The sequence below is a fragment of the Saimiri boliviensis genome, chromosome 12, assembly GCF_048565385.1.
Source record: "Saimiri boliviensis isolate mSaiBol1 chromosome 12, mSaiBol1.pri, whole genome shotgun sequence".
In the NCBI taxonomy this organism is placed as follows: Eukaryota; Metazoa; Chordata; class Mammalia; order Primates; family Cebidae; genus Saimiri; species Saimiri boliviensis.
Window position 1 is genome coordinate 58,832,442 of NC_133460.1, and position 15,468 is coordinate 58,847,909.

Sequence of the window (15,468 nt, forward strand, 5' to 3'; positions counted from 1 at the left end):
AGTGTAAAAACGAAAACAAAAAAACCTAGTGAGTGATGAGAACCAGGAATCAAACCTAGATTTCAAGGCCTGCGTTTGTACCATATGCTCACAGCCTAACTATTGTAAATTGCAGAGGTGATGGTAGCATAAAATCATACCCCAGTATTAATATATTCACAGTGAAATAGGTTTTCCTGTTGCTATGGTTTGAATGCATCCCCAAAAATTTCATGTGTGGGGAACTTTGTTGAGAAGTGGGCCTTTGGGAGGTGATAGGGTCCTTCATGAATGGACTCATTCATTCATGGATTAATGGATGAATAAAAGAATGTGTTAGTTCACAAGAGTGAGTCTGTTGTAAAAGCCAATTTGTTTGCCCCCACTGAAGCACAGAGAAAAAAAAAAAATAAAAGCCAGTTTGGCCATCTCTCCTAAGCCTCCTGGCCAGGTGATGCCCTGTGCTTCCCTGGGACTCTACAGAGCTCCCACCAGCAAGAAGGCCCTCACTACATGTAGCCCTTTGACCTTGGACTTCTCAGACTCCAAAACTGTAAAAAATACATTTCTTTTCTTTATAAAGTATCCAGTCTCAGGTATTCAGTCACAGCAACAAAAAACAGACACCAGTGCAAGACATATTTAAAATGGACCCTACCATTTCATTCCTTATGTGGAAATTATTACATTTCTACCTCATAATTCTCCTGCTTTTTCACTATAAGGAGTTGATTTAAGAGGCGGAGGAGAAGACTGGGTGTGGTGGCTCATGCCTGTAATCCCAGCACTTTGGGAGGCCGAAGCGAGTGGATTACCTGAGGTCAGGAGTTTGAGACCAGCCTGGCCAACATGGTGAAACCCTGTCTCTACTAAAAATACAAAAATTAGCTGGGTGTGGTGGCAAACGCCTGTAATCCAAGCTACTCAGGAGGCTGAGGCAAGGAGAATCACTTGAACCCAGGAGTTGGAGGTTGCAGTGAGCCAAGATTGTGCCACTACACTCCAGCCTGCGTGACAGAGCAAGACTTTGTCTCAATAAAATAAAATAAGAGAAGGAGGAGGAGGCAGCTCAAGGGTACAGGGCTGGGTGGGGAGGATTGACATGGCTACCAGGCATTAATCCAAGTTCATGTCAGTGGCCCTGAGGCCTTCTGGGGCAAGGTGTGGCCAGCCCCGTCCCCTGAGCAGGTACACATGCCATTCTCCCATGGTCACTATGGGGAAATAGCCCCAGAAAGATCAATTATAACTGCCCACAGGGGACCACTTCTAGTATCAAGTTCCATACACACTAAGTGGAGCAGATCAGTAAATGGACACTGGCCTTCTGGGGCCATGAACCCGAGACCAGGCATCTTCAGGCAGGTGGGATTAGAGGGGGCTGGGTAATCCAAGAAGTGTACCCTGGTACAGGGCAGAGCTGAATCACCCCTGTGATATTGCAGGGGTATGGGCAGGATTGTATTGCAGAATGTAGCAGGGTGGACTTGGCCTTTGCCATTTAGAAGTTCTAAACAAAGGGTCTTTTCCTGGGGTCCACAGGTGAGTCAGTAAATCTTTTTTTTTTTTTTTAATTTAGGACAGAGTCTTGCTCTGTCACCCAGGCTTGAGTGCAATGGCACCATCTCAGCTCACTGCAACCTCTGCTTCCCAGGTCCAAGCGATTCTCATGCCTCAGCCTCTAAGTGGCTGGGATTACAGGCATGTACCACCAGGCCCGGCTGACTTTTATATTTTCAGTAGAGATGGGTTTTCACCATGTTGCCCAGGTTGGTCTCAAACTCCTGATCTCAGGTGATCTGTCCACTTTGGCCTCCCAAAGTGCTGGGATTACAGGTGTGAGACACTGTACCCACCCTCATTTCACCTCTTGAACTTGGGTTTTCTTGTGAGGCAGTTACACTTGATTTGTAAGGTTCCTTTCAGCTTTAGAATATCCATACAATTCCAGAAGCACTACCTACTAGTGAAACAATTTACTGGGAGAAGTAGTGAGTCCCTGTCACTGGATGCATTCAAGCAGAGTGAGAAGAGTCAGTTGTCCGATACGTTGTAGAGAGAATTTCTACAGTAGGTAGAAAGTTAGTATTTGATTTAAATAATGAAGTCAATAATAAAATATAGGATTGAGTAAGTACTATGTGCCCAGCACTGTTCTAAACATTTAGACATGTCTCATTTGATCCTTTCAGTAACTGCAAAGGGAGTGGGTACTATCCCTATTGTACAGGGAACACTCAGATCGGAGGCAGCACTAACCAGAGATTTCACAGCTAGAGAGAGGAGATTGGAAATCAGATTGCTGTGGCCCCCACCAAGGCCTAATCACGACCAAATCCTGCCAGCAGCCAGGAGCTCTGGGGTAGATCTGGGTACAAGGTGATGTGGTTGCCTCCTACCCGTCTCCCTCTGAGGCAAGGAATTGAGCTTGGAATGCAGACGGCAGGCTTGCCAAAAAGGCTGCTTTCCCACAGCCTGCAGCAGAAAGGGGCTGCCTTCCGCTGCTTGGGGTCGTAAGTGCTCTGAGCCCCTTTCACCAGCAGCCTTATTTTACAGAAGGCGAAACTAATATCCAGAAATACAAGCTACCTACCCAAGGTCACAGAACAAACGAGTGGCACAGTTGAGAAACACCTGCCTGGAGTCCTCCCTTCCAGGCCAGTGCCTGATGCTCTGTTCTGTTTTTATCTAAATCACATTACTGCAGTCACTCGCATATGACAGTCCTTCGGTTTTCTGTTCTGAACATGCATATTTTCTAATCAAGGCCTATGCATCAACTACAGCAAAGTGGAGATTCACAAGAGCCACAATTATTCCAAACGAAACTCTCTGCCTATTATATTCTAAAAATTCTAATCTAACCTCAAACCTGCACAATGAGAAATTTATCTCTTGTTGGTCCTAAATCCACACTTTGGCTTTTTTGAGGCAAGTTTCCTCACTAACATTGACCTCAATTACATATTAATCTTTGCCCCAGCTGTCACCCAGCCAGAATTCCCTCTGAAGTCCTTACTGTTTATCTGGCCTGGTGGGAACTCGTGATCAAACAGCACTGAGAAGTCAATTGCTTCTCTCTTCTTCTTTTTTTTTTCTCAAGCTCTGCTTTTAGGAGAAGCAATCGTTTCAACACTGCATTACAAATGAATGTATACCTCAGTCAGAAACAAGCAACCCCACTCTCCACCCGACATAAGGTGCTTTTTTTTTTTTCTTTTCTTTTTTTTTTTTTTTTATGAGATAGAGTCTCACTCTGTTGCCTAGGCTAAAGTGTAATATTGCCATCTTGGCTCACTGCAACCTCTGCCTCCCGGGTTCAAGTGATTCTCCTTCCTCAGCCTTCTGAGTAGCTGGGATTATAGGCATCTGCCACCATGCTTGGGCAATTTTTGTATTTTTAGTAGAGACAGGGTTTCACCATTTTGGCCAGGCTGGTCTCTAACTCCTGACCTCAAGTGATCCACCCGCCTCGGCCTCCCAAAGTGTTGGGATTACAGGCGTGAGCCACTGCACCCAGTCTGTTTTTGTTTTTTATGGGTGATATGTACTTTCAGATCACACACTGGCTTGGGGATCAACCTCTGAGTAAGATGCACACTGATGTTCTGGAGGATGACACAAGAACAGGCTTTAGAGCCCCAGTGTGTCCTCGGCAGATCTTTCATCTCTTCTCAGTCACATTTGTAAAACTTAGGCAAAGACTGTGGTGACCTCACAAAGAATGTTCGCTGAAAGGAGAAATTAGTGGTTTCTGGCCCACTCCGTTCTCACCCCATCACTCACGTTTCACTTCATTCTCAAGTGTAGTTGGAGATTGTCATCAACACCATCATCGCCCCCTACTGTCCCCCACTGGCATCAAGGTCACCTGGGTGGGTACTCCACATTAAGGGACTATGCCCTTTGTCACTCAGCTGGGGCCCAAAGCTCTGTTCTCCAGAAAAGTCATAAAGGGACATAAATGGAAAGACTAACAAATCTTCCTATATAGAAATTTCAAAAGTTCTGTGTTAAAACTATTGTAAGCAACCCGAGAAAACAATCACACAGCTGGGAGAAATATGTACAACTCATATCACAGGCAGAGGTGAACTTTCCTGATGCATAAAGAGCTTCCACTATTCAACAGGAAGAAGACTCCCAACACAAAAAGAATAAAAAGGAGTAAATGATATAAACATATAGGTCACAGAAAAGGAAATACAAACAGCTCTGGAAATTTCATTTTATTTTTTTAATTAAAAAATATTTTTTAGCTGACCATACAAAGCCTATTGTTCTGGACGTTTTATTTTATTTTACTTTAGTTTTTTGAAACAGACTTGCTCTGTTGCCTAGGCTGGAGTGCAGCGGCACAATCTCCACCCACTGCAACCTCCACCTCCTGGGTTCAAACGAATCTCCTGCCTCAGCCTCCCCAGTAGCTGGAACTACAGGCATGTACCAAGACACCAGCTAATTTTTGTATTTTTAGTTAGAGACGGGGTTTCACCATGTTGGCCAGGCTGGTCTTGAACTCCTGACCTCAAGTGATCCACCTGCCTTGGCTTCCTAAAGTGCTAGGATTACAGTTGTGAACCACTGCTCTCAGTCTGTTCTAGACATTTAAAAAGATGTGAAACCTTACTCAATAAGAGAAAGGCCTGTAATCTCAGCACTATGAGAGGTCGAGGTGGTTGGATCACCTGAGGTCAGGAGTTTGAGACCAGCTTGGACAACATAGCAAAACCCTGTCTCTACTAAAAAGACAAAAATTAGCTGGGTGTGGTAGAGGGTGCCTGTAATATCAGCTACTCAAAAGGCTGAGACATGACACTTGCTTGAACCCAGGAGGCAGAGGTTGCAGTGAACTGAGATCACACCATGCACTCCAGCCAGGGAGACAGAGTGAGAAAAAAAGTAAAAAAACCTAACAAACAAACAAACAAACTGTTCTAAGAGAACGATTTTCCACCTATCATGTTGAGGAACATATTTAAGAGTTTTATGGCTAGGTGTAGTGGCTCACACCTGTATTCTCAGCACTTTGGGAAGCCGAGGCAGGCAGAAGGTTGGGAGTTCGAGACCAGCCTGACCAATTTGGAGAAACCCCATCTCTACTAAAAATACAAAATTAGCCAGACGTGGTGGTGGATGACTCTAATCTCAGCTATTCGGGACACTAAGGCAGAAGAATTGCTTGAACTTGAGAGGCAGAGGTTGCAGCAAGTTGAGATTGCGCCATTGAACTCCAGTCTGGACGATGAAAGCAAAACTCCGTCTTAAAAAAAAAAAAAAAATGTTATGGGCCTGGTGCGGTGGCTCATGTCTATAATCCCAGGACTTTGGGAGGCTGAGGGAGGTGGATCACCTGAGGTCAGGAGTTCTAGACCAGCCTGGCCAACATGACAAAACCCCGTCTTGACTAAAACTACAATTAGTCAGGCATGGTGGCAGGCCCCTGTAATCTTAGCTACTTGGATGCTGAGGCAAGAAGTTGCAGTGAGCCAAGATCGTGCCATTGCACTCCAGCCTGGGTGACAAGAGTGAAGCTCCATCTCAAAAAAAAAAAAAGGTGGGGGGATTATGAAATGCTTGTTGGAACTGTGTGAGGAAAAAGGCACTTCTATGCACTGAGGATGAGAGTGTATATAAAAGTCACTTCCATAAGGCAATTTGGCATTCTCAATCAAAATCACAAATGCACAAGCCCTGTGACTCAGGAATACAGATATATTCTGATGCATGCAAAAAAGTGTATGGACATGATTTCTCATTGCAAAATTATTTGTCATATCATAAAATAGGATTTCATGCATCTATACAAAAGAATGAGAAAGTTTATATACTGATAGGAAAGATCTCTAAAATGTAAGCAGAGACAAATGTGTGTAAGTATGCTAACATACACACATATATCTTCTTATATAGTGTATGAATAAAAGAACTCTGGAAATGTACACCCATATTATTGTATAATGCAAGCATACATTTTTATTCTGCTTGTATATGTTTTTTCCTAAATTTATACATATTTATGGATAAAATAAGCTAGCATTTGTTTTACATAATGTTTAAATATGCAAATACCAATCTGTGTTTAACAAAATTGAATTTTATGTCAAAAGTTATCTTTTGGCTGGTTGAGGTGACTCACACCAGTAATCTCAACACTGTGGGGGGCCGAGGCGGGTGGATCACCTGAGGTCAGGAGTTCAAGACTAACTTGATCAATATGGTGAAACCCCATTTTTACTAAAAATACAAAAATCAGCTGGGCATGGTGATGTGGGCCTGTAGTCTCAGCTACTGGGGAGGCTGAGAGAGGAGAATTGCTTGAGCCTGGGAGGTGGAGGTTGCAGTGAACCAAGATTGCGCCACTGCATTCCAGCCTGGGCGATAGAGTGAAACTGTCTCAAAAAAAACTTAACTTTCATGGTATATCAACTTTAGAATAATTTCAAAGATCTTTAGGTAACTTGAAACCTTGTACTCGTTTAATTGATGGATATTTGCTGGGTACATAAATAATTTCTAGGAAAAATGAAAGACTAAAACATGCATTATGAAGCATAATTTAAGTGTATATACTTTTGCTTCTTTACGTTTATTATTTTTATTTAATTTGTTTACACTTTTTTTTCCTTTCCATGGAGATTGGAGTCTTGCTATATTGCCCAGGCAGGTCTCAAACTCCTGGGCTCAAGCTATCCTTCCGCCTCTGCCTCCTTCAGAGCTGGGATTACAGGCATGAGCCACTGCTCCTGGCCTTATTTTTATTTATTTTTTATTTTTTTGAGATGGAGTTTCACTCTTGGTTGCCCAGGCTGGAGTACAATGGCACGATCTCGGCTCACTGCAACCTCTGCCTCCTGGGTTCAAGCGATTCTCCTGCCCCAGCCTCTCAAGTAGCTGGGATTATAGGTGCCTGCCACCATGCCTGGCTAATTTTTGTAGTTTTTAGTAGAGATGGGGTTTCGCCATGTTGACCAGACTTGTCTTGAACTCCTGATCTCAGGTAATCCGCTGGCCTTGGCTTCCCAAAGGGCTTTGATTATAGGCATGAGCCACTGCGCCTGGACTATTTTTATTTTTGAGACAGAGTCTTGCCCTGTTGCCCAGGCTGGAGTGCAGTGGCACAATCTTGGCTCACTCCAACCTCCGCTTCTTGGGTTCAAGCAATTCTCGTGCCTCAGCCTCCTGAGTAGCTGGGATTACAGGCATGTACCACCATGCCTGGCTAATTTTTATATTTTTAGCAGAGACAGATTTTTGCCATATTACCCAGGCTGGTCTCCAACTCCTGACCTCAAGTGATCCACCTGCTTCAGCTTCCCAAAGTGCTGGGATTACAGGCATGAGTCACTGACTTACAAGTCCTTGCTTCTTTTTTAACATGCTATCAAGAGCTTACCTCTTTGGGTGTGTTAATGAACGTGTTTCTTTTTGCCATTCGGAGAAGTTATACCATAAGGGATGCATATGGCTGCAGAGAGTTGTGTCACATGCTGGTCTGCTAAATGTTAAGTGACAGTCACAGTTACAAATATCCAACTTCCAGTTTTCTCTGTGAAATAAAATTTGCTATGCTTAAAAGTTATCATTAATGTGAGTGATTGACACTGCTTTGGAGCAGTAGTTGCAGAGAAATACAACTGCGTGTGTGCTTCTGGGTTTGTTGTTGTTGTTGTTGTTGTTGTTGTTGTTGTTGTTTTGAGACAGAGTCTTACTCTGTCACCCAGGCTGGAGCGCAATGGCACAATCTCAGCTCACTGCAACCTCTGCCTCCCGAGTTCAAGTGATTCTCCTGTCTCAGCCTCTCTACTAGTTGACGTTACAGGTGCCCGCCACCATAACCAGCTAATTTTTAGAAAAGATGGGGTTTCACCATGTTGGCCAGGCTGGTCTAGCACTATGACCTCAGGTGATCCACCCGCCTCGGATTCCCAAAGTGTTGGGATTACAGGCGTGAGCCACTGGCCCTGGCTGCACTTCTGTTTTTTGTTATTGTTTTTGTTTGTTTGAGACTGAGTCTTGCTCTGTCGCCCGGGCTACAGTGCAGAGCACGATCTCAGCTCACCGCAACCTCTGTCTCCTGGGTTCAAGTGATTCTTCTGCCTCAGTCTCCCCAGTAGCTGGGACTACAGGTGCATTCCACCCTTCTGCCATCAGGAGACTTATAATCTACAAGTACATACAGCAAATAAAACATAGTGACAGGCCCAGGATAGCAGGTTAGAAGCATGTGAGCAAGAGAATTCACATTCTGCTGTGACCACAGATGCCATTATTACTCCGTCTTTGTCGGTGAGGCTCACGGAGAGGAGGTGAACTGCCTGAGGCTACACTACCAGTAAGGACAAAGTCACTATTTGAATGCAATTCCTCTGCCTCCCTTACTAAGAGATACTAACTCGGAAATGCTCTGAACAGTCAGCAAAGCAATATCTTCAGACAGTTTAAAACTCTCACCTCAAGGAGCCAAAATAAGATCATCTCCCTAGAGAGTATCGCAGAGAAAATTCTCAAAGAACTCAAGGGAAATGCCAACCCACTGCCACCCGCCAAGGCCACAGGGAATTCAAGAATCATAGCTTGATGCATTCTCAGGAAATAGCCATGGATTTCACAATGAGCTGAATTGACACTTAGCAATGTGAATCTGCTGCAAAAGCATCTTAAAATTGAATAAGTGGATACCAAGCACTATGGGTGGCTGAGTTCTTTTGCTGGACCTTGTATTTAGACCAGTTTTCTCCTCTTCTAAATGTGGATTTATCACTTCAAAAGACACTGGTTGGAAAACTGCTATTGCTAAGCTCTGGGATAATCACAGAACCCATTGCATAGGGTAGCAGTCAAGATTAACTGAAAAATAGACTATGTAGCCGTGGCATACTACTCAGCCATAAAAAGGAACAAAATAATGGCATTTGCAGCAGCCTGGATGGAGGTGGGGACCAGATTCTAAGTGAAGTAACCCAGGAATGAAAAACCAAAGATTGTATGTTCTCACTTATAAGTGGGAGCCAAGCTATGAAGATGCAATGCATAAGAGTTATATAATGGACTTGGGACTGGGGGGAGTTGGGGAGGGGGTGAGGGGTAGAAGACTGCACATTGAATACAGTGTACACTGCTCAGGCAATGGGAGCACCAAAATCTCAGAAACTGTCACTAAATAACTTACCCCTGTTGGCCAGGCACAGTGGCTCACGCCTGTAATCCTGGCACTTTGGGAGGCCGAGGCGGGTAGATCATTTGAGCTCAGGAGTTCCAGACCAGCCCGGCCAAACATGGTAAAACTCTGTCTCTACTAAAAATACAGAAATTAGCTGGGTGGTAGTAGTGCATGCCTGTAATCGCAGCTACTCTGGAGGCTGAGGCAGGAGAATCTCTTGAGCCTGGGAGGCAGAGGTTGCAGTGAGCCGAGATTGCATCACTGCACTCCAGTCTGGGCGACAGAGTGAAACCCTGTCTCAAAAGAAGAAGAAGAAAAAGAACTTATCCATGTAACTGAAAACAGCCTGTTTCAAAAACTATTGAGATAGATACAAGTTACAATGAATAGGATCTTCTATTTGAACAAAACAGGGTGATTACAGTCAACAATAATTTATTGTACATTTTTTTCTTTACAAGGTGCTGTTAAATATTGTACGTTTTTGTTTGTTCTTTCTATTTTTACTGTACCTTTCCTATGTACATTTACAAGTAACTAAAAGACTACAATTGGAATGTTTGTAAGACAAAGAAACGATACGTTTGAGGTGATAGATACCCCATTTACCCTGACGTAATTATTACACATTGTATGCCTGCATCAAAACATCTCAAGTGCTCCATAAAGATATATATCTACGATGTACCCATAACAATAAAAAATTAAAGATATTTTAATCAGAAAAAAATAAATCTATAATCAAATTTTTACAAATTAAAAAAAACAGACTATGTAGTATTTCACTCTGGGTTGGACGTGAAGTCAAAATCATGAATGTTGGCTGTTAGGACTCTAACTATTGGTATTATAATTGTTAATATATATATTTTTTTTTGAGATGGATTCTGGCTCTGTCAGACAGACTGGAGTGCAGTGGCATGATCTCAGCTCCCAGGATTGAACCGATTGGTCCTTCGCCTCCCGGGTTCAATCAATTCTTCTGCCTTGGCCTTCTGAGTAGCTGGGATGACAGGTGTGTGCCACCACATGTGACTGATTTTTAAAAATATTTTTGGTAGAGTCAGGGTTTCACCATGTTGGTCAGGTTGGTCAATCTCAGGCAATCCACCCTCTTCGGCCTCCCAAAGAGCTGGGATTACAAATTAAGCCACTGCGCCACGCCAATAGTATTATTTTTATTTGAGACAATCTTGCTCTGTCACCCAGGCTGGAGTGCAGTGGTGCAATCTCAGCTCACTGCAACCTCCTTTTCTTGGGTTCAAGCAATTCTTGTGCCTCAGCCTCCTCAGTAGCTGGGATTACAAGTGGGTGGCAACATGCCTGGCTAATTTTTTTTTTTTTTTTAGTAGATATGGGGTTTCACCATGTTGGCCAGGTTGGTCTCAAACTCCTGACCTCAGGGAATCCACCTGCCTTGGCCGCCTGAAGTGCTGGGATTACTGGTGTAAGCTACCACGCCCAGCCATAATTGTTAATGTTAAACCTCTATCCTCACTCTATACTTGGCTTCTCCCTGTACCAAGCAGACCTTCCCATCTTCCTACATCTTCTCCTACCTGGGACGATTCGGGGCCACATGTAAGAAAGGAGGTAAATTACAGGGGGATGTTTATTGCAGCACAATTCATAATTGCCAAGATACAGAACCACCGTAAGTGCCTATTGACCAATGAGTGGATTAAAAAAATGTGGTACATATACACCATGGACTACTACTCAGCCATAAAAAGGAACAAAATAATGTCTTCTGCCGCAACTTGGATGGAGGTGGAGACTATTATTCTAAGTGAAGTAACTCAGGAATGGAAAACCAAATACCATATATTCTCACTTGTAAGTGAGAGCTAAGCTACGAGGACATAGGGACATGCACAGTGATGTAATGGACTCTGCAAACTCAGAAGTGAGCGTGGGTGGGGATGTGGGATAAAAACTACACACTGGGTAGGATGCACACTCCTTGGGTGGTGTGTGCACTAAAATCTCAGAATTCACCGTTATACAATTCAGTCACGTAACCTAATATAACTGGTGCCCCCAAAGCTACCGAAGTTGTATAACATGAATAACAATTTAAAAAGAACATCTCCCTTTCTGCCTCCACTGCTGCCATGGCACCCATGAAAAAGCTTGTGGTGAAGGGGGCAAAAAAAAAACAGGTTCTAAAGATCACTCTTGACTGTACCCCCCCCCTCCAATAGAAGATGGAATCATGGGTGTTGCCAATTTTGAGCAGTGTTTGCAAGAGAGGGTCAGAGTGAACGGAAAGGCTGGGAAACCTGGTTGGGGGTGTGGTGACCATCGAAAGGAGCAAGAGCAAGACCACCGTGACACCCGGGGTGACTTTTTCCAAAAGGTATACGAAATATCACACTAAAAATGATTTGAAGAAGAGTCTACGTGATTGGTTGTGCATCACTGCTAACAGCAAAGAGAGTTATGAATTACGTTACTTCCAAATGAACAAGGACAAAGAGGAAGAGGAAGATGAGGATTAAATTTCATTTATCTGGAATATTTTGTATGAGTTCTTGAATGAAACTTGAGAATGAAAAACAAAAAAACCTCTTTTCTTTTTTCTTTTTTTCAGACAGGGTCTCTCGCTCTGTCACTCAGGCTGGCACACAGGGGTGTAATCACAGCTTACTACAGCCTCGACTTTCCGGGCTCCTACCATCCTTCCACCTCAGCCTCCAGAGTAGCTGGGACTACAGGTGTGTACCACCACATCCGGCTAATTTTTTATTTTTTTTGTAGATACAGGGTCTTGGTATGTTGTCCAGGCTGGTCTTGAACTCCTGAACTCAAGCCATCCCCCCACCTCAGCCTCCTAAAGTGCTAGGATTACAGGGGTGAGCCACTACGTTCAACCGCAAAAGGACAATCTCAACCCATCGAGTTGCCCCCTCCTTTTCCTTCCCCCAACAGAGACATCCATCCACATTCACACTTCACTGGCTCACTCTCTCCGGCTCTAACTTCTGTGCCTTGCGTAGTAGCCCCTATCCGTCTGTGCAGAGTAGCTAGCCTTGCCCAGCGCTCACTGAGAGCTCTCCCGGCGTGGGTCTTCCTGCTACCTCTGGAAATCCTCTCTTGTGCCAAAGGGAGAAGACAAGGAGGCTTTGTACAGCTCAGGCCCTTCCAGCCACTGAGGCTCTTTTAAACGGGCTGTCTTTGACCTCATCTCTCTCCCCAGAGAGATGACCAGTCCCTATTCCTGTTTCCTTTGGCCCCTTGCCTCTGGGCCTGGGTCGGGAGAGCAAGCCCCTGCCAGATTCCCCACCACTTGTGCCCCGGCCCAGCCAGGCTGGGAGGACCGTGCGCATCTGTAGCATTGCCTGTGGAGGCAACACAGGTATCTGTGAGGCAAATCCCCAAATTCCTAACTAGTCGCTGTATGCCCTGGGCCATGTCCTAACTTCTCCAAGCCTCACATTCTGTATGCTCCCGTGACCCTGGCAGGTACCATCACAATCTGCGTGGATTGTGAGGCTACCTGCCAGGGTCACGGGAGTATTAAGTGAAAGAGAAATGGGTGCACATGAAGGCACTTCATTCATGCAGGTGGTTATGAGCGTTCTCCCCTAACTGCACAGGGCTTGGCCTTCTGAGCCCCCATATTCCATTTGTCCCTTTCTCACCTCCTCTCTTCTCCAGATTCTCTATTTAGTGTCTTTCCTGGGACTTGAGAGTCAAGAGGCCTGATAATGCTGAGGACTGTACTTTTGGAATCGGATCTACCTAACTTCCAGAGTGGGATATGCCACCCTCTAACCTTGAATCAAATATATTTAATAGATCTTTTTAATTTTTTAATGGGAATAGGGTATCTACTTGATAGGTTTACTGATGCAAGGACTAAATAGGCTAATGCATAGGCAGCCTTAGCACAAAACCAGGTTCAGAGAAATTTAGCAAAAAATAGAATAATAATAGGCCGGGCACTGTGACTCATGCAGGTGATACCAGCACTTTGGGAGGCAGAGGCAGGCAGATCATCAGAGGTCAGGAGTTCAAACCAGCCTGGCAAACATGGCAAAACCCTGTCTCTACTAAAAATAAAAAATTAGCTGGTCATGGTGGCATGGGCCTGTAATCCCAGCTACTCAGGAGGCTGAGGCAGGAGAATCGTTGAATCCAGGAGGCAGAAGTTGCAGTGAGCTGAGATCGAGCCACTGCACTCCAGCATGAGCAACAGAGCAAGACTCTGTCTCAAAATAAATAAAGAAATAAGTAAAAATAGAATAGTAATAAATAGTGAGAGGTATCATTAGATCCAGCTGGCCCGGCATATGGTTGGCATATGTCTCTAGTTTCTGCCACTGATGCCAGTCTCCCCTATCGTTAATTTCACGGGTCACTTTAGAGAACACTGGAAGTAGGAGGTTTGTTAACTGGGTCCACTGGCTCCATATTACCATTCTGCCCAGGAGTTTCTCTTTACATGTTTGGGCTGGTTTCTGTTGGTATAAGGAAATAAGTTGATTTCCATCTTAATTTAATTATATTTTTTGAGATAAAGTCTGGCTCTATCACCCAGGATGGAGAATAGTGACACCATCTTGGCTCACTGAAACCTCCGACACCTGGTTCAAGCAATTCTCCTGCCTCAGCCTCCCTAGTAGCTAGGATTACAGGCATGTGGTACCACGCCCATCTCTAAGTTTTCTATTTTTAATGGAGACAGGGTTTTGCCATGTTGGCCAGGCTGGTATTGAACTCCTGACCTCAAGTGATCTGCCTGCCTCTGCCTCCCAAAGTGCTGGGATTAATGGTGTGAGCCATTGTGCCCAGCCAAACAGTTGTTGATAGTGGCATCTTTTTAAATTTTGTAATTTAATTATTTATTTACTTTTTGGAACAGTGTCTTACTCTGTCATCCAGGCTGGGGTACAGTGGTATGACCATAGCTCACTGCAGCCTCAAACTCCTTGGCTTAAGTGATCTTCCTGACTCAGCCTCCCCAGTAATAAGCACATGCCACAACTCCCAGCTAATGTTTTTTCTAAAAAAAAATATATATTTTTTAAATTTTTGGTAGAGATGGGGTCATGCTGTGTTGCCCAGGCTGGTTTTGAACTCCTGGGCTCAAGTGATCCTCCCACCTGGGCCTCCCAAAGTGCCAGGTTTATAGGCATGAGCCACCATGCCTGGCCAATAATGGCATCTTTACCTCAATCCTAGTTTAACAAAGAATACATTTCTCCTTTCTCTTGTATGTACATGTGAACTATTTATGATAAAAGTAGTTGACTGGGCATGGTGGCTCGTTTCTGTAATCTCAGCACTTTGGGAGGCAGAGGCGGGAGGATCACTTGAGCCCAGGTGTTCGAGACTATCCTGGGCAACACAGCAAAACCCCACCCCTCCACATCTCTATTTTTAAATTTTTTTAATTTGAAAAATTATCAATACAAAAATTAAAAAGTAGTTATCTGCTAAGAAAATGTCTTACTTCCTTTGTTTTAATCTTAAGTTTGTTGTTATTACTGTTTTTAAGTTAGCTAGGGCTGTTTAATTTCATCAAATATGGTTTCAGTATTTATTGAAATTATAAGTCTATTTCGCATTTTTGTTTCCTTGACCTTGTGACAGACATGAAGTATAGAGATTTTCCCAGAGCTCCCCTTGGAAATGAGTAGCTAGCAAACTACTTTATGTTCAAAGTAGTGGCAAAAGGATTGGACCATGCCATAAGGAACATGAGGACATTGAGATATCCATTCAGGGAAAAATTCAAGTTTGATTCTTCCCTTGCAACCGGATAACAATTCTAAGTGGCTTAGACATTAGACCTTGAGAAAACCTTAAAACCATTTGAAGAAAATGTAGAAAAATATCTTTGCAGCCTTGATTCGAGGAATCATAATCAAGTTGTAAACTCTATAAGTCATAAAAGAAAATATTGAGAGATCTGGTTACCTAATATTTAAGACTTCTGAACGATGAAAGACTCCACCAAGAAAGTTAAAGACAATGGAAGGCTGGGAGAAGATATTGCCAACATGTATGACAGACATTACATTAATAATCAGATTATAGAAAGGAAAGGGAGGAAAACAGAAAAAAGTAATTGAAGAGGCAAATAAAGATTAACTTCACTTATAATAAATAGTTGGTAAATAAAATAACAACAAGGTAACATTTTCCATCATCAAGCTGTCAAATTTTTAAATGATAAATATCCGGTGCTGGAGAACGCAGGTGACTGCTGGGTTTACACTTCAGGTAACTCCAATCCAGAAGTATTTATGTAAATGGCGCCCCCTGCAGCCCAATTCCTACCAAGACCAACATGTACTCCAGTTCACGCTGGAACAGCG

The 15,468-nt window shown here is 43.7% G+C and overlaps 1 pseudogene; it reads left to right on the top strand.

The window, feature by feature from the left end:
• The first annotated feature begins 11,256 nt into the window (after window positions 1–11,256).
• On the top strand, window positions 11,257–11,643 carry LOC101053532 (large ribosomal subunit protein eL22 pseudogene; annotated as a pseudogene).
• Window positions 11,644–15,468: the final 3,825 nt, after the last annotated feature.